This window comes from Rana temporaria, chromosome 7, assembly GCF_905171775.1.
Source record: "Rana temporaria chromosome 7, aRanTem1.1, whole genome shotgun sequence".
NCBI lineage: Eukaryota > Metazoa > Chordata > Amphibia > Anura > Ranidae > Rana > Rana temporaria.
In genome coordinates, this window is record NC_053495.1 from 202,873,180 (window position 1) to 202,892,894 (window position 19,715).

The window sequence follows — 19,715 nt, forward strand, 5'->3', positions numbered from 1 at the left end:
AAAAGAAGAGAGGAGCCTCTAAATGTAGCAATATGATTACATTTAATGAAGGTACAACATTTAGCAACTTATTGCTACACTTAGAGGCGCCTCTCTTCTCTTTAATACCCTGTAAAAAAAAATGCTTTGATATACAAGTGCTTTGGATTACAAGCATGTTTCTGGAACGAATTATGCTCGTAAACCAAGGTTTTACTGTATATGCAAATTGCCATCCTAAAAACTGAGGCAGCAGACTTTGTGAAAATTAATATTTGTGTAATTCTCAAAACTTTTGGCCACGGCTGTACACTAGGAGGTGCTACACAAAAAAAAGGGCAACAAAAACAACCTACGCTTGTCTTACCCTACGCTTGTCATGCCCTACGCTTGTCATACCCTACGCTTGTCATGCCCTAGGCTTCTCATACCCTACGCTTCTCATACCCTACGCTTGTCTTACCCTACGCTTGTCATACCCTACGCTTGTCTTAACCTACGCTTGTCTTACCCTACGATTGTCTTACCCTACGCTTGTCTTACCCTACGCTTGTCTTACCCTACGCTTGTCATACCCTACGCTTGTCTTACCCTACGCTTGTCATACCCTACGCTTGTCTTACCCTACGCTTGTCTTACCCTACGCTTGTCTTACCCTACGCTTGTCATACCCTACACTTGTCTTACCCTACGCTTGTCTTACCCTACGTTTGTCATACCCTACGCTTGTCTTACCCTACGCTTGTCATACCCTACGCTTGTCTTACCCTACGCTTGTCTTACCCTACGCTTGTCTTACCCTACGCTTGTCTTACCCTACGCTTGTCTTACCCTACGCTTGTCTTACCCTACGCTTGTCTTACCCTACGCTTGTCTTACCCTACGCTTGTCTTACCCTACGCTTGTCATACCCTACACTTGTCTTACCCTACGCTTGTCTTACCCTACGTTTGTCATACCCTACGCTTGTCTTACCCTACGCTTGTCATACCCTACGCTTGTCATACCCTACGTTTGTCATACCCTACGTTTGTCATACCCTACGCTTGTCTTACCCTACGCTTGTCATACCCTACGCTTGTCTTACCCTACGCTTGTCTTACCCTACGCTTGTCATACCCTACGCTTGTCATACCCTACGTTTGTCATACCCTACGCTTCTCTTACCCTACGCTTCTCTTACCCTACGCTTGTCATACCCTACGCTTGTCTCACCCTATGATTGTCATACCCTACGCTTGTCATACTCTACGATTGTCATACCCTACGCTTGTTTTACCCTACGCTTGTCTTACCCTACATTTGTCTTACCCTACGCTTGTCTTACCCTACGCTTGTCTTACCCTACGCTTGTCATACCCTACGCTTGTCATACCCTACGCTTGTCTTACCCTACATTTGTCTTACCCTACGCTTGTCTTACCCTACGCTTGTCTTACCCTACGCTTGTCATACCCTACGCTTGTCATACCCTACGCTTGTCTTATCCTACGCTTGTCATACGCTTGTCATACCAAAAGCTGCCAGAGGGGGCTCCCTGAGCAAGCTGCTATTTCGGTTTTAGGCTTTACCATCCATTACCTTAAGACGCATAGAGGCTCCGGGGCATCAGCTAAGGCAGTTCAGCTTGTAACGATCCAATCTTAAAGGTTAACACATTCCTAAAACTTCCGCCTGTCTCCAGTCTGATTATTTTAATCCCGGCAAAGTCTCTTCCCCTGACATGAAGAATGAAGTGGATGTCTCCATTAACGGCGAAAGTAATGAACAATTTGTACAGCGCAATTCTGCAAAATGGGGCGAGCGAGGAGATAGGCAGACGGCCGGGCAATTTAACCGTAATCTGTTAACTTTAAAGGTGAACAATGGCGGCAATGAGACTCCGGCTATGGCTTTGCTTAGGTAAATTTTTGCTTTTTTTTCCCTCAGACTCCTCCATAATTCAGCCGGACCTGTAAAAAGGACTGGAACGATGCGTCTGTCAGCTCGCGTCGTGACGTTTAGAGTCCAATATCACTGTTTAAAGGAAAGCATTAACCGTGCCGGCTGGCTCCGGAGGACGTCGGGCGGTTTTCATTAGCATTAACTGGGCTAATGTAATGTGACTGGAAGTTAATTCAATGTATGAATATTAGCTCCATCAGCCATGTAGTGCCTGCAGCTCTCGCATTAGTGACAGTAAAAACTATCGCGCAAAGTCCAAACGTCCAATCGGCTTAGCTCTTCGGCTCTGAGTTTGCCACAAACATTAGAGGATATTTCTAGAAGCCTCGGAAAATGTTCCCTAAATTTTGGCAAGGATGGAAAATGAAGAGAGCCCCGGGAAGGGGGCTTCATAATGGCAATTTAATATGAACTTTTAAAGGAAAACGGTATCTCTCAATTGGAGGCGATATCCAATGAAGGCCTATTACTATGCAACATGACACTGATTCCATTATGCTCAATAGCTGGAGAGTAAAGCTGGCCATGGACCTCACAATCTGATTGGAGGATCTCTGTACAATCTCCGTAGATTAGCCAACAGCCATGAAGCCATGAAGAGCCCACCTGATTGTATAGGAGTTGAATGCATTGTTTAGTTCGATCCTTGTGTAGCTCCCTGATATTTAGGCAGGGTTTCTATTAAATTTATTTGCCAAGTGATAGTTGCCTTGGCCAATCGATACCGTGTTTCCCCGAAAATAAGACCTACCCTGAAAATAAGACCTAGCGTTATTTTCCAGGAGGGCTGCAATATAAGCCCTACCCCGAAAATGGGACCTAGTTTAAAATGCTTGTAAAATCCTATAATCCGCTCTATTACAGTATTATATAATGTACAATGTGTGTGTTTCTGTAAACACACACACAGGGGTAACAGAGCTCCGGCGGGTCACAGAAGCGCAGATCGGCGCTATAATGAAGGTATTTGGCACAATTATGTTACAGAAACACACACATTGTACATTATATAATACTGTAATAGAGTGGATTATAGGGTTTTACAAGAATTTTAACTAGGGCTTATTTTCGGGGTAGGGCTAATATTGCAGCCCTCCTGGAAAATAACACTAGGTCTTATTTTCTTACTAGGTCTTATTTTTACAAGAATTTTAACTAGGGCTTATTTTCGGGGTAGGGCTTATATTGCAGCCTTCCTGGAAAATAACGCTCGGTATTATTTTCGGGGGAAGGTCTTATTTTCGGGGGAAACACCCGCAGGAGCTCTCTTCCCCGCAATTAAGAGAGGGGGAGAGAAGACATCACATTACATGGTAAGACCTACCCCCGAAAATAAGCCCTACTGTGTCTTTTGTTGCCAAAATTAATATAGGACTCTGGCTTATCTTCGTGGATACATGGTAGGAGGTCAATTGATTTCGTCCTAATTCTGGAATTGCTGCACTTCTCTCTTCTGTCACTAGATGGCCGGGTATCTGGTGACATTAGATAAGACAAGGGCATATATAAGCAAGGTGAATGGTCTTGTCTCTGCTCCCTCCTGTAGTTTTCTGTAGTGGGTGGCCCCTCCCACAACGCTGCACTCTGTACAGCACAGTGATAACATCATTACTACTTTCACAGGATAATACAGTTGAACCTCGGATTACGAGCATAATCCGTTCCAGGAGAATGCTCGCAATCCAACGAACGCACATATCAAAGCGAGTTTCCCCATTGAAGTCAATGGAAACGAAAATAATTTGTTCCACATTGACTTCAGTGAGATGCAATACCTTATGGGGGGGGGGGGGGCGCTGGAGAGCCTCGGAAAGGTCTGGAAAGGCCCGAGGACACGTCGGCTGATGTTGGAAAGGCTCGGAAACTGAGTCTTTCCGTGTCTTTCCGAGCATTGCCGAACTGCCCCGACCGGCTGCGATCGTCGATGTTCGGCTCTGCTCGGCTCCGGCGCCCCTCAGGCCAAATACGGTACTGCAGACCCTAGTAGGTTGAATTCTGCTCATCTTGCAAAAAAAAGTTGCTCGCAAATCTAAACGCTCATTAACCGTGTTACTCTTAACCGCTTGCCAACCGCCCACCGCAGTTTTACTGCGGCAGGTTGGCTCGGCTGGGCAAAAACACGTAATATAACGTGATGTTGCTCTGCAGCCACTAGGGGCGCGCGTGCCCCCTGCTCGCCCCTGGTGCTGATGCCAGTGCCCAGCGGGCGCCATCACCGCCGGGCACCCTCGATCACTCGTGACAGAGCGAGAACCGGGAGCTGTGTGTGTAAACACACAGCTTCCGGTCCTTTCAGGGGAAGAAATTACTGATCGTATGTTCATACAATGTATGAACAGCGATCTGTCATTTCCCCTAGTCAGTCCCACCCCCCTTCAGTTAGAACACACTTTAAGAAACATAATTAACCCCTTGATCTCCCCCTAGTGTTAACCCCTTCATTGCCAGTGACATTCTTACAGTAATCAATGCATTTTTATAGCACTGATCGCTAAAAAAATGCCAATGGTCCCAAAAATGTGTCAAAAGTGTCTGATGTGTCCGCCACAAGGTCGCAGTACCGATAAAAATCGCAGATCGCCGCCATTACTAGTAAAAAAAAAAAAATAATAATAAAAATGCCATAAAACTACCCCCTATTTTGTAGACGCTATGGGCCAGATCCACGTAGCTCCGTGGAATTTTAGTTACGCTACGCCGCCGCTACTTTGAGAGGCAAGTGCTGTATCCACAAAGCACTTGCGTCTAAAGTTACTGCGGAGTAGCGTATTAGGGCCGGCGTTAGCCCACCTAATTCAAATTTAGAAGCTGTGGGCGTGTTTTATGTTTATTAACTGTGACCCCATGTAAATTAAGTTTCGATCGCACGGCGCATGCGCCGTCCGTGTACGTATCCCAGTGCGCATGCTCCAAATGTCGTTGGCAAATCGTCATGCTTTCAACGTGAACGTAAATTACGGCCAGCCCCATTCACGGACGAGTTACGCAAACGACGTAAAATTTGAAAAATTCAACGCGGTTCCGACGTCCATACTTAACATTGGCTGCGCCATGTTTTTGGTGGTTTATCTTTACGCCTGAAAACCCCTTACGTAAACGGCGTATCTTTACTGCGACGGCCGGGCGTACGTTTGTGAATAGGCGTATCTAGCTGATTTACATATTCTAGGCGTAAATCAGAGTACACGCCCCTAGCGGCCAGCGTAAATATGCAGTTAAGATACGACGGCGTAGGAGACTTACGCCGGCCGTATCCTAGCAACATTTAAGCGTATCTCAGTTTGAGAATACGATTAAAGTTGTGACGGCTGGGAATTCGGACTTACGACGGCGTATCTACTGATACGCCCGTCGTAAGTCTTCGTGGATCTGGCCCTATATCTTTTGCGCAAACCAATCAATAAACGCTTAATGCAATTTTTTTTTTTACGAAAAATAAGTAGAAGAATACGTATCGGCCTAAACTGAGGAAAACTATTTTTTTTATATATATATTTTTGGGGGATATTTATTATAGCAAAAAGTAAAAAATATTCATTTTTTTTTTCAAAAGTGTCGCTCTGTTTTTGTTTATAGCGCAAAAAATAAAAACCGCAGAGGTGATCAAATACCACCAAAAGAAAGCTCTATTTGTGGGGAAAAAAAGGACGTCAATTTTGTTTGGGAGCCACATCGCGCGACCGCGTAATTGTCAGTTAAAGCGGCGCAGTGCCCAATCGCAAAAAGTGGCCCGGTCGTTGACCAGCTGAAGCGGTTAAACCGAGGTTCCGCTGTATCTGGGTTTGCAAAGGCATTTCGATGCGCACAAACTGGATTTATATCCTTTGTGGCGATTGCGGAATATATTTAAATGATACGTTGATGTACTCGGAGTTCAGCTTTAAATATTTCTATAGTGTTTGATTTTACCGATGTAGAGCGAAAAAGTGCGACCTAACTTCTTCTCTAAAACTTTTAGGCCCTTCTTCTTCTTCTTCTTCTTCTTCTTCTTCTTCTTCTTCTTCTTTTTTTTTTTAAAGCAAATTAAAACATCTTGTTAGCGGGTCGCTGAATGGAAGGATGAATGATATAAGGGTCTGCACATCCTTTTTATCTGATCCGTCCTTCAAGCCTTCTAGTCCTGAACACGCTCAGCATTGACAGATCACTCTTCTTCATCCGGCCTCAACGCTACAGACAGAAATTTAGGATTTCTAAAGAAAAAAAAAAGTGATAAAATGAATTATGGGATTGCAATCCATCTAATTACCCTTTTATTCCAACTCTCCCATTCATCTTTTACTTCTCTTACAACCCAATCCTTCTTTTACGAGGTTAAGGAAGTAGCGGAACATAATTTTTCATTTTATTATCTGTCCTGAGCGGAGGATGTTCTCTCGTCAGATGATTTAAAAGACCTTTAAAGAAACAGAGTGGATAACTTTTACCTAAAACCTGAAAAAACTATTTTTTTTGTGATTGAAATTCAAATTCAGTGTGATGTTTTGTTCTCTGGTTTATCTATGGAGCTCTGCCAACCAATGGAAGTGGGGGCTGCATGATAATAGACAGAGTTCATCCATGTCAAGATTTCTACGGAGATCCTTTGGTAGGAATTGGTCCACTTTGCTCTATTGAACAATTCACGTACAGCGGAACCTCGGATTACGAGCATAATCCGCCAATGGAAATGAAAATATTTTTTTCCGCATTTACTTCTATGGCATGCAATACCGCATGTGGTCAGAGGTGAGGGGGGGCGCCGGAGAGCCTTGGAAATACAGTGGAACCTTGGATTACGGGCATAACCCGTTCCAGGAGAATGCTCGTAATCCAAAGCACTCGCATATCAAAGCGAGTTTCCCCATAAAAGTCAATGGAAACAAAAATAATTTGTTCCACATTGACTTCTATGGCATGCGATACCAGCTGTGGCCAGAGGTGGGGGGTGGGGGCACCGGAGAGCCTTCGGAAATACAGTGGAACCTCCGATTACGAGCATAATCCGTTCCAGGAGGATGCTCGCATTCCAAAGCACTCGCATATGAAATAGAGTTTCCGCATAAAAGTCAATGGAAACGAAAATAATTTGTTCCGCATTGACTTCTATGGCTTGCAATACCGAATGTGGCCAGAGGTGGGGGCGCCGGAGAGCCTCGGAAATACAGTGGAACCTCGGATTACAAGCATAATCCGTCAATGGAAACTAAAATAATTTGTTCCGCATTTACTTCTATGGCATGCAATACCGCATGTGGTCAGAGGTGGGTGGGGCCGGAGAGCCTCGGAAATACAGTGGAACCTCGGATTACAAGCATAATCCGTCAATGGAAACTAAAATAATTTGTTCCGCATTGACTTCTATGGCATGCGATACCATCTGTGGCCAGAGGTGGGGGGTGGGGGCGCCGGAGAGCCTTGGAAATACAGTGGAACCTCGGATTACAAGCATAATCCGTCAATGGAAATGAAAATAATTTGTTCCGCATTTACTTCTATGGCATGCAATACCGCATGTGGCCAGAGGTGAGGGGGGGGGGGGGCGCCGGAGAGCCTCGGAAATACAGTGGAACCTCTGATTACAAGCATAATCCATCAATGGAAATGAAAATAATTTGTTCCGCATTGACTTCTATGGCATGCGATACCGCTTGTGGCCAGAGGTGGGGGCGCCGGAGAGCCTCGGAAATACAGCGGAACCTTGGATTACAAGCATAATCCGTCAATGGAAATGAAAATAATTTGTTCCGCATTGACTTCTATGGCATGCAACACCGCATGTGGTCAGAGTTGGAGGGGGGGGGGCGCCGGAGAGCCTTGGAAATACAGTGGAACCTCGGATTACGAGCATAATTCGTTCCAGGAGAATGCTCGTAATCCAAAGCACTCGCATATCAAAGCGAGTTTCCCCATAAAAGTCAATGGAAACAAAAATAATTTGTTCCGCATTGACTTCTATGGCATGCGATACCAGCTGTGGCCAAAGGTGGGGGCGCCGGAGAGCCTTCGGAAATACAGTGGAACCTCCGATTACGAGCATAATCCGTTCCAGGAGAATGCTCGTATTCCAAAGCACTTGCATATCAAATCGAGTTTCCGCATAGAAGTCAATGGAAACGAAGATAATTTGTTCCGCATTGACTTCTATGGCATTCAATACCGAATGTGGCCAGAGGTGGGGGTGCTGGAGAGCCTCAGAAATACAGTGGAACCTTGGATTATGAAACCTTGGATTACAAACATAATCCGTTCCAGGAGAATGCTCGTATTTCAAAGAATTTGAATATCAAAGCGAGTTTCCCCATAGAAGTCAATGGAAACAAAAATAATTTGTTCCGCATTGACTTCTATGGCATGCAATACCGCCTGTGGCCAGAGGTGGGGTGGGGGCGACGGAGAGCCTTGGAAATACAGTGGAACCTTGGATTACGAAACCTTGGATTACGAGCATAATCCGTTCCAGGAGAATGCTCGTAATCCAAAGCACTTGCATATCAAAGCGAGTTTCTGCATTGAAGTCAATGGAAACAAAAATTATTTGTTCCGCATTGACTTCTATGGCATGCGATACCAGCTGTGGCCAGAGGTGGGGGCGCTGGAGAGCCTCGGAAATACAGTGGAACCTCGGATTACGAGCATAATCCTTTCCAGGAGAAGGCTCGTAATTCAAAGAACTTGCATATCAAAGCGAGTTTCCACATAGAAGTCAATGGAAACAAAAATAATTTGTTCCGCATTGACTTCTATGGCATGCAATTCAATACTGCATGCGGTCAGAGTTGGGGGGGGCAGAGAGCCTTGGAAATACAGTGGAACCTCGTATTACGAGCATAATCTGTTCCAGGAGAATGCTCGTAATCCAAAGCACTTGCATATCAAAGCAAGTTTCCCCATAGAAGTCAATGGAAACGAAAATTATTTGTTCCGCATTGACTTCTATGGCTTGCAACACTGCATGTGGCCAGAGAGAGCCTCGGAAATACGGTGGAACCTCGGATTATGAGAATAATGCGTTCCAGGAGAATGCTCGTAATCCAAAGAATTTGCATATCAAAGCGAGTTTCCACATAGTATTTCCAAGTTTTTCTGCGTATTTCCAAACGGCTCCGGCGCTCCCGCACCTCTGGCCAAATGTGGTACTGCACACTGCTTTGGCTTGAATCATGCTTGTTTTGCAAGACAACCAGGGCTGTCTTTAATGTTGATTGGACCCTGGTCAAAAAACTATTTGGGGGCCCCTCCATGCAATTTTGCTCCCCACCTGCTCTGAGACATACAATAAATATCAGCTAGACTTAAAATCAGTTTACTGTATCATATCAGGCCAGTGATTGCGATTGGTTGCCAAAGGTTAAAGCATATATTTACCACTTACTGACTGGTTGCTAAAGGTTACAGCATATCATTACCACTTACAGACTGGTTGCTAGAGGTTACAGCATATCATTACCACTTACTGACTGGTTGCTAGAGGTTACAGCACACATTACGGCTTACTGATTCGTTGCTAGAGGTTACAGCACATGATTTCTTCTTGTTTATTGGTTGCTAGAGATTACTGTACAGTAATACTGCTCACTGATTGGTTGCTAGGGGTTACAGCAGTGTCTCTTCACTGCAGAGGGGCATGATATACATATGAATGCCGCCTTTATTTAAAAATGAATGCTGCCGGTCTCAGCTGTTTACATATGAATGACGATTATTTGCATGTAAACACAGGAAGCCAGATTCTCTAAGATTCCGCGTTGGCGTAGCGTAAGCCATTTACACCACGCCACCGCAACTTACTGGAGCAAGTGCCGTATTCCCCAAACACTTGCTCCGTAATTTGCGGCGGCGTAGTGTAAATGGCCCGGCGTATGGCCGCGTAATTCAAAGGGAGCAGCTTCTATTCAAATTAAGCGCGCCCCCGCGCCGATCGAACTGCGCATGCGCCGGGTGGAAAAAGAGCCCATTGCGCATGCTCCAGCTCACGACGGAAACCGTGAATGACGCCGACGTGAGCGTCATTGACGTAAAGTCGTATTCGCGGACTTAGTAAAACGACGTAACCGACAGAAAAAGACCCGACGCCATACTTAACATGGCATACGGGACTGGCGTAAGGTTACCCCTCATATAGCAGGGGTAACCTTACGCCTACGGAAACGACGTAAGCGACCACTACGCGACGCAAATTCGTTCGGGAATCGGGGTATCAGGCTCATTTGCATAGTCAAATGAGAACTGAACGTAAACGCCACCTAGCGGCCGGCGTCGCATTACATCTAAAATCCGACGGTGTAAGTGACTTACACATGTCGGATCTTGGCCGTATCTATGCGAAAATGATTCTAGGAATCACTCACATAGATACCCGGGGCCAAAAACAGAGATACGACGGAGTTTCCTGAGATACACCGTCGTAACTCTTCTGAGAATCTGGCCCAGGGTCTGCAGGTGAGTCATCTGTACACAACAATAGGGCAGAGGTGGACAGCATTAGTAGCAGCACTTCACACTGAGATATCAGGACACAGCACAGGACTAACACTTCAAGGGACAAGGGAATTTAAACTGGGATAGTTGGCAAGTATGAGGGAGCTGTTTTAGGCCCCACAACAATGACAGGGCCCAGGGCAGCTGCCCTTTTTGCCCCTGCTTTAAAGACGGCCCTGGAGACAACACTCGCAAATCGAGTCAGAATTAAAAAAAAAATAGTTGCTCGTCTTTCAAAATGCTCGTTAATCGCGTTTCTCGTAAATCAAGGTTCCACTTGTACTGTACTAATAATAATAGCAACAGCATTTTTTACTGTCATTTTTATTATTCATTGTATTATTGCTCGTATTAGTAGCACTGTTATTATTGCTGGTATTTGTATTGTTATTATTAGAATTATAGATACTTGTGTAGCACATTTCTTATAATGTTTGGTACATTCATACTTAAGAATTCCCATCTATGTTTTCTTGCAGCACTGGGAGAGTCATGGTGTCGCTGATTTGGATTTAATCTTCTGCTAAGAAGACATGCGTACCCTGCCACAGGTATTGTTTTTCTTTTTTTTTGTTTCTTATGTGTTTTTTAATAATGACTGAAAGCTACAAAGATATGATGTGTGAATTATGTAAACTGTATGATTTGAAAAGCGACGGCAGCAAATAATCGCCTTTCCCAATGCTGCCAAGCATAGCTCTGTTCATGAGGCTCATGTTCCATGAAGTCCATAATGAAAACGAACACTTCCAGGAGTTTCAATATCATGGGTACTCTCTGGTTCCTCCTGCAGACCCCCCACGTCACCACTTTCTCATACAGTGTCTTGAGGTTGGGGCGGAAACCACTGAGAGCTGCTATAAAACATAAATATCAATACAGAGTAGGGTTGCCACCTTTTCTTCAAGCCAAACCCGAACACTTTAGCAGTGCACTGCAAATATATATTTTTTTGTAGTACATTAAATCTAATATGTACAGGAGAGGAGTGTGGAGGGTATGATGGGGCAGTATGTACAGGAGAAGAGTGCGGAGGGTATGATGGGGGCAATATGTGCGGGAGAAGAGTGTGGAGGGTATAATGGGGGCAATATGTGCGGGAGAGGAGTGTATGATGGGGCAGTATGTACAGGAGAGGAGTGCGGAGGGTATGATGGGGGTTGTATGTACAGGTGCAGAGGGTATGATGGGGGCAGTATGTATGGCAGAGGAGTGTGGAGGGCATGATGGGGGCAGTATGTACAGGAGAGGAGTGCCGAGGGTATGATGGGCATAGTATGTACAGGAGAGGAGTGCGGAGGGTATGATGGGGGCTGTATATATGGGAGAGGAGTGTGGAGGGCATGATGGGGGCAGTATGTACGGGAGAGGGGTATGGAGGGTATGATGGGCGCAGTATGTACAGGACAGGAGTGTGGAGGGTATGATGGGCGCAGTATGTACAGGAGAGAAGTGCTGAGGGCGTGATGGGGGCAGTATGTATAGGAGAGGAGTGCTGAGGGTATAATGGGGACAGTATGTACAGGAGAGGAGTGCGGAGGGTATGATGGGGGTAGTATGTATGGGAGAGGAGTGTGGAGGGTATAATGGTGGCAGTATGGATGGGAGAGAAGTGCGGAGGGTATGATGGGGGTAGTATGTATGGGAGAGGAGTGTGGAGGGTATGATGGGGGCAGTATGGACGGGAGAGGAGTGCGGAGGGTATGATGGGGTAGTATGTATGGGAGAGGAGTGTGGAGGGTATGATGGGGGCAGTATGGACGGGAGAGGAGTGCGGAGAGTATGATGGGGCAGTATGTATTGAGTGCGGAGAGTATGATGGGGGCAGGAGCTTCAGATTGATAACACACACACACCAGCACAGTGTGTGCATTTAGTAAGAAGAAATGACACTGCTGCTGTGACTGTCTCCACAGTGGCAAGTATGTGCTAACAAAGCTCCCACCTTTGCCAGATTGGTCTGTCCGGGTTTCAGGCAGTCTGAAAACTGGACAGCTGATTCAGAACCCGGACTGTCTGGGTGAATCCAGTACAGGTGGCAACCCTAATACAGAGATCTCTTATGCAAAGTCCTTGCAAAAAAGCAACACTTCTGGGAGTGTCGATCTCCTGGGTCCTCACCGGTTCTTCCTACTGACCTCCACATTTTCACTCCTTCCTGCAGTGATGTGAGGTTAGATAAGGGTGACCACAGACATCCCCTGTTTCCGGGGACAGTCCCCAGATTGAGACACTGTCCCCAAAACCAGTCTGTCCCCGGATTGCAGTGGCACGGGGGGCATCTGGTACTCTCACTCCCCCCCCGGGTGCAACATTTAGGGTAGGGTGACCAGACATCCCCGGTTTCAGGGGACAGTCCCCAGATTGAGGACACTGTCCCCGGACCAAGTCTGTCCCTGGTTTTTTCCCCCAGATTGGATTTGAACAGGGGCTGGGGCAATTTCAAAGACAGTCAGTGTAGAATTAAAAAAATTATAATTTTGAATTACGCACCCCCTTCCTGCCGCTCCTACTAGCTTGGGGGGGGGGGTATTTTTTCCATTATTTGTGCCCCTTTCTGATGATCATGTGCTGGTCGGAGCGGAGGGAATATTTCTTCAGTTTCGGGCGCATGCCCATTCAGCTCCACTCTCATGTTCTTCTGCCTTGGCTCAAGTCCCGGCCAGCTGCCTGCCTGTTAATCTCCTTGCCTTCCCTGGTGGAGTGATCTTCCTCCGCTCCCCACCCAGTAATAGCCGGGGCCCGGAGAGTAAGACTTGACAGGCTGTGAGGCGGGCGGCTACGGCGATGGGCAGAGAGTCGCTGATTGCCTCCATTACTAGAAAAAATAAATATGTCCCCGGATTTTATTTTAAAAATCTGGTCACCTTTAATTTAGGGGGGGCGCAAAACCATTACTGTGCCCCCCAAGTGTGCTGTGTTGCCTCCCCTCCCCCCGCCCAGGAACTCCTGTGGTCCAGCCTGTGCCCTATGATCCCTCTGGTGCTGGCGGCCAGTGTGTGTGTGAGAACAACAGAGAGGAGGGGCGGTGCAGAGAGTACGGCAGATATTGGAGAAGCTCTTGGCGGGGATACTGAGGAGCGGTTGGGTGAGCCCCGTTCCAATAGGTAAAAAAACATATTTTTGTTATTTTCAATATAATAAGGGCAAATTATTTAGTCACATCACCCCCTACCTCCACCCCCCTCTGCCACCAACATCCCCTGCCTTCACCCCCCTCTGCCACCAACATCCCCTGCCTTCACCCCCCTCTGCGGTGCCACAATCTCCCCCTGCCTTCAATCTCCCTCTGCCTCCAATCTCCCCCAAGCCCCCTGCCTCCATCGTCCCCTGCCTCCAATCACCCCCTGCCTCTATCGTCCTCTGCCTCCAATCACCCCCTGCCTCCATTGTCCCCTGCCTCCATCCCCCTCTGCGGTGCCACAATCTCCCCCTTCCTTCAATCTCCCTCTGCCTCCAATCACCCCCTGCCTCCAATTACCCCCTGCCTCCATCGTCTTCTGCCTCCATCCCCCTCTGCGGAGCCACCAACAACCCCTGTCTCCGTCCCCCACCCTCTGCGGTGCCACCACCCCCCTCTGCAGTGCCTCCAATCTCCCCCTGCCTCCATCGTCCCCTGCCTCCATCCCCCTCTGCGGTGCCACTAACAACCCCTGTCTCCATCCCCCACTCTCTGCGGCGCCACCATCCCCCTCTGCGGTGCCTCCAATCTCCCCCTGCCTCCATCGTCCCCTGCCACCATCCCCCTCTGCGGTGCCTTCAATCACCCCCTGCCTCCAATCACCCCCTGCCACTAACACCCCCTGCCTCCAATCTCCCCCTGCCTCCATTGCCCCCTACCTCCAACCCCCTCTGGGGTGCCACCGCAGCCACCATCACCCCCTGCCTCCAATCACCCCCTGCCTCCAATCTCGATGCGCAGCTCCAAGCCGAACCGATCTCGGCTATTTATTCTGGCACATTCCCGCAACCACGAACATTTACGAACGGGGGGGAGTGACAGTTTTTACGAACGGTCCGTAAAAATACAGACGGTTGGCAACACTGCTGTATCCATTGTCCAATCAGCAGGCTGTGAGCTGGTGAGCATGGAGGTGACTTCATTGTATTACCTAATACTAGCAGAGAAATTGGTGTCACTGGAAGCGAAACGCGGCTGGAATTACAAATTCTGATAACGCGGCTCATGTCTGTATATTTTAATGTTGTACAATTTATAACAAAGGTACCAGGTTTAAACAGTTGCGTGACGTGTTAATCTCGCATTCACCACGACTTTAAGGTCAGCGGGTCACATGGGAAACACTGGGAGAACTTTTCCTACCGTGGGATGGTGGCATTTTCAAACGTGTTGGACGTCTCCTTAGACCGCCTTGACATTTTATGGTATTTCATGAAATATCTCTGTTTGTGTCTTTTGTCATGGCAGATCCACTTTCCTGTACTACTGCTAATTAGGGATGAGCTTCGAGTTCGAGTCGAACTCATGTTCGACTCGAACATTGCCTGTTCGCCGAACAAGGAACAATTAGGGGTGTTCGCGGCAAATTCGAAAAGCCGCGGGACACCCTGTTAAAGTCTATGGGAGAAATCTAAAGTGTTAATTTTAAAGGCTAATATGCAAGTTATTGTCCTAAAAAGTGTTTGGGGACCCGGGTCCTGTCCCAGGAAACATGTATCAATGCAAAAAAAGTTTTAAAAACGGTTGTTTTTTCAGGAGCAGTGAATTTAATAATGCTAAAAGTGAAACAATAAAAGTGTAATATTACTTTAAATTTCATACCTAGGGGGGGGTGTAAAGTCAGCATGTGAAATAGCGCATGTTTCCCGTACATAGAACTGTCCCTGCACAAAGTGTCATTTCTGAAAGAAAAAAAGGCATTTAAAACCGGCTTTGCGGCTCTAATGAATTGTCGGCTCTGGCAATTTAGAGATGATTCATTCATTCAAAAAAAAAAAAAAGCGTGGGGTCCCCCCAAATTCCATTAACAGGCCCTTCAGGTCTGATATGGATATTAAGGGGAACCCCGCCGTCAATTTAAAAAAAAAATGACGTGGGGTTCCCCCCAAATATCCATACCAGACCCTTCAGGTCTGATGTGGATTTTAAGGGGAACTCCACCCCAAATTAAAAAAAAAATGGCGTGGAGTTCCCCCAAAAATCCACACCAGACCCTTATCCAAGCACGTTAACCTGGCCGGCTGCAGAAAAGAGGGGGGGACAGAGTAAGGCCCCCCCTCTCCTGAACCGCACCAGGCCACATGCCCTCAACATGGGGAGGATGTCCCCATGTTGATGGGGACAAGGGCCTCATCCCCACAACCCTTGCCCGGTGGTTGTGGGGGTCTGCGGGCGGGGGGCTTATCATAATCTGGAAGACCCCTTTAACAAAGGGGACCCCCAGATCCTGCACCCCCCCATGTGAATTGGTAATGGGGTACACTGTACCTCTACCATTTCACGAAGGAAGTGTAAAAAGTAAAAAAAAAACACACAGACACCGTAGAAAAAATTCCTTTATTAATAATAAAAAAAATAAAAAAAATCCAGCGGTGGTAATCCACTCTTGATGCGGCTCACTGCTCCAAAGTTGCCTTCTATCCAGCGACAGATGATCTCTCCAGCGTCCGGGCTTTCCCAGTGACGTACGAGGGTGCGTCAGAGGGGGCAGGGTCACGTGACGGGTGGCCGCTTCCCCTATATAAGAAATGTCAAAGCTCCAGCGCGTCATTCCGCTGGGCTGTGTCCAGCGGAGAGTGGAGCTCGCCTGCTGCGCTCTGGACGGATGGAGCTTCTCATCGCTGGACCGGACCGCTGATCACCCATCGCTGGAGAGATCAATATTCAATATTTTTTTTAATAGAACAAAGTCGATATCTCAGATAATCTACAAATTTCATTTGAGTACAGTGTAGCACGACCGCGCAATTGTCATTCAAAGTGTAACAGCGCTGAAAGCTGAAAATTGGCCTGGGCAGCAAGGTATTGAAGTGGTTAAAATCCTTATTTTTTTGCTATTTTTTTAAGTTGGTGACAAGGTCTCTTTAATCATGTGACTTTTACAAATACAGTATAAAAATGGATAAAATAACATGAAAGAAAAACACATGGGGCAGATGAACCGGCCCATCCAATAAAAGTTTTTATGTGAGCTGAAAACCTCGTTTTCCATCAAAGATATTTCAGAGAATAAACGCGCGGCGCTGGAATGGCGGTTTGTTGAACTGACCCCCGATCCCTTTTCCTATACGCAGGTGTCGGGGGCCTCACCACAATTGCTTATTTGAGCGCTTTCCTACCAGCAAAGTAGAATGTAACATCTCATCTCTATCTGAAAAGATATTTGAGGTAACGCAGCGGAGGCCGCGGTGCCCGTCCGCGCCATTGTACATAAATAAGACAACGCATAAAGCTTTCTCCTTTGAGCTTCGCTGTGTTAAGAGATTTCATTGAGCGGCCCGCCGCGATGGGGGGGGCGCCCAGGTTCTTCAGCATCCTAATAGCTGATTAATAGAAGCAGGACGCGGGTTGTGGGGGGACGCCGCGCTGCAGGGGGACGCTGCGCTGCAGAGAAAAAAAAAAAAAAGGTTTAACATTCAGCTCAGGCGAGCCGATGCTCTCTGCTGCCGGAACCCCGGAGCTCCTGTTGCCGGGCAATTTGATATCTATTTTCTACCTTGTATTTTATCCCATTTCGTTCCTCGCAATACCAAGGCGTGATTTTCGATTTATTTATTTTTCTTTACTCACACCCGGGGAGGAATAAAAATGTTCTCGGAAACGGAGCTGGCTCCTTGTAATGTTCAGAGCTGAGAAAATGGCCCAGAAACGGTTGTCTGCCGTGCGGAAAAAAAATTAAAGGGTCACTCCACTCGAGGCTGATATTTCAGTAGTAGGTAGATGCTGAGTAGAGTCAAATGTGCCCAATATGAGGGGTTCCCACCATCACTGTGCTGTGTTCCCGGATCTGTACACCCGCTGTGCCCATTATGAGGGGTTCCCACCATCCCTGTGCTGAGTTCCTGGGTCTGTACACCTGCTGTGCCCACTATTAGGGGTTCCCTCCATCCCTGTGCTGAGTTCCCGGGTCTGTACACCTGCTGTACCCATTATGAGGGGCTCCCACCATACCTGTGCTGAGTTCCTGGGTCTGTACACCCGCTGTGCCCATTATGAGAAGTTCCCACCATCCCTGTGCTGAGTTCCCAGGTCTATACACCTGCTGTGCCCATAATGAGGGGCTCCCACCATCCCTGTGCTGTGTTCCCGGGTCTGTACACCCGCTGTGCCCATTATGAGGAGTTTCCACCATCCCTGTATTAAGTTCCTGGGTCTGTACACCTTCTATGCCCATTATGAGGGGTTCCCACCATCACTGTGCTGTGTTCCCGGCTCTGTACACCTGCTGTGCCCATTATGAGGAGTTTCCACCATCCCTGTGCTGAGTTCCCGGGTCTGTACTCCTGCTGTGCCCATTATGAGGAGTTCCCACCATCCCTGTGCTGAGTTCCCGGGTCTGTACACCCGCTGTGCCCATTATGAGGAGTTCCCACCATCCCTGTGCTGTGTTCTCAGGTCTGTACACCCGCTGCGCCCATTATGAGGAGTTCCCACCATCCCTGTGCTGAGATCCTGGGTCTGTACACCCGCTGTGCCCATTATGAGGAGTTCCCACCATCCCTGTGCTGTGTTCCCGGGTCTGTACACCTGCTGTGCCCATTATGAGGGGTTCCCACCATCCCTGTGCTGAGTTCCCGGGTCTGTACACCTGCTGTGCCCATTATGAGGGGTTCCCACCATCCCTGTGCTGAGTTCCCGGGTCTGTACACCCGCTGTGCCCATTATGAGGGGTTCCCACCATCCCTGTGCTGAGTTCCCGGGTCTGTACACCCACTGTGCCCATTATGAGGGGTTTCCACCATCCATGTGCTGAGTTCCTGGGTCTGTACACCTGCTGTGCCCATTATGAGGGGCTCCCACCACCCACTATATTGTTTTTACAAATGTTTCAGCCTTGGTTTGCACATATTGGCGCACTACTTTTGATTTCTATTCTGCGAGTGAAAACACGGCTCTGCTGTCAAATCCAATATGTAGGAAAGTGGAATACATCTTCGGGGACTTGTCTGGAACGAGGAAAAACTGCTGAGAACAAGGATTACCTTTTATTCCCGTCTTGGAGGATTCTTGCCTTCGCTCTCCGGAACCTTAATAAAACGTTACTTTTCTTCTGATTTCTTCTATAAATGCATCAAAAAAGAGATACGGAATATTTTTATGGTGTTAAGTCTTGTAGATGCTCTTCAATCTTCCGCCTGCGCCCCAGTCAGGGGGTCTCCAGCCTCCGTCGCACTCACCGGGAATGAAAGACCTCGGACCTTCCATTCTAGTGAAGGGCGCGTCGCGCCATAATGTGTCACAGGTGATTTAGTAACGCCAATCATAACGCACATTTGTAGCAGCGCCACTTCCTATGTGGCAACCAGTGGCGGTGCGTCCATAAGGGGCGCATGGGCGCCGCCCCATCTTTCCTGCCACCTCTCTATCACCATAGATAGATTCATGCATCGCACAAATCTATCTATGGTCGCCGCTGCCACCCCCTATTCAGGTGCCCGACACCTTTTCGGGCACCTGAATTACAGCAGCGGGGTATTTTTTGGAAGCACCTGATTAGAGCCATAAGTTCTAATAGGCGTCCACGCTGAGCGCTTGCTGTTCACTCAGCGTTGTGTTAGGAAAGCAATTGAATATTTGCTTTCCTAGCACTGAACTGCCTCTCAGCCAATCAGGTGCTTGGGTCTTTTACCTGTCACCGGATTGTCACCTGATTGTCACCTGATTGGCTGAAACGACAGCTGCTGTGATTGGACGCCTATTAGGTGTCCGATCATAGCAGAGGACGGGAGAAGACATTGAGGAACGTGGAGGACATCTCCGTGACCCGCTGCCCCATGGGACAAGGTAAGTGCCAGGCGGGTGTGGGATGCACATTGGCAGCATTTGATGGGCACAGTAGCGGCAATTGATGGGCACACTGGCAGCAATTGATGGGCACAGTAGGGGCAATTTATAAGCACACTGGCAGCAATTGATGACATAGTAGCGGCAATTGATGGGCACAGTAGCAGCAATTTATAAGCACACTGGCAGCAATTGATGGGCACAGTAGGCACACTGGCAGCAGTTGATGGGCACAGTAGTGGCAATTGATAAGCACACTGGCAGCAATTGATGGGCACAGTAGTGGCAATCAATGGGCACACTGGCAGCAATTGATGGGCACAGTAGTGGCAATTGATGGGCACACTGGCAGCAATTGATGGACACA

The 19,715-nt window shown here is 47.6% G+C and overlaps 1 protein-coding gene across 10 annotated transcripts in view; it reads left to right on the forward strand.

Moving 5' to 3' along the window:
* Window positions 1–19,715, forward strand: part of DAB1 (DAB adaptor protein 1) — an 815,805-nt gene that overhangs the window by 358,792 nt on the left and 437,298 nt on the right. For all 10 annotated transcript variants that reach the window (XM_040360839.1, XM_040360848.1, XM_040360844.1 and 7 more), the window contains exon 3: window positions 10,863–10,934. The gene's annotated coding sequence lies outside the window, so the exon portion shown is untranslated. The remainder of the gene's footprint in view (window positions 1–10,862; window positions 10,935–19,715) is intronic.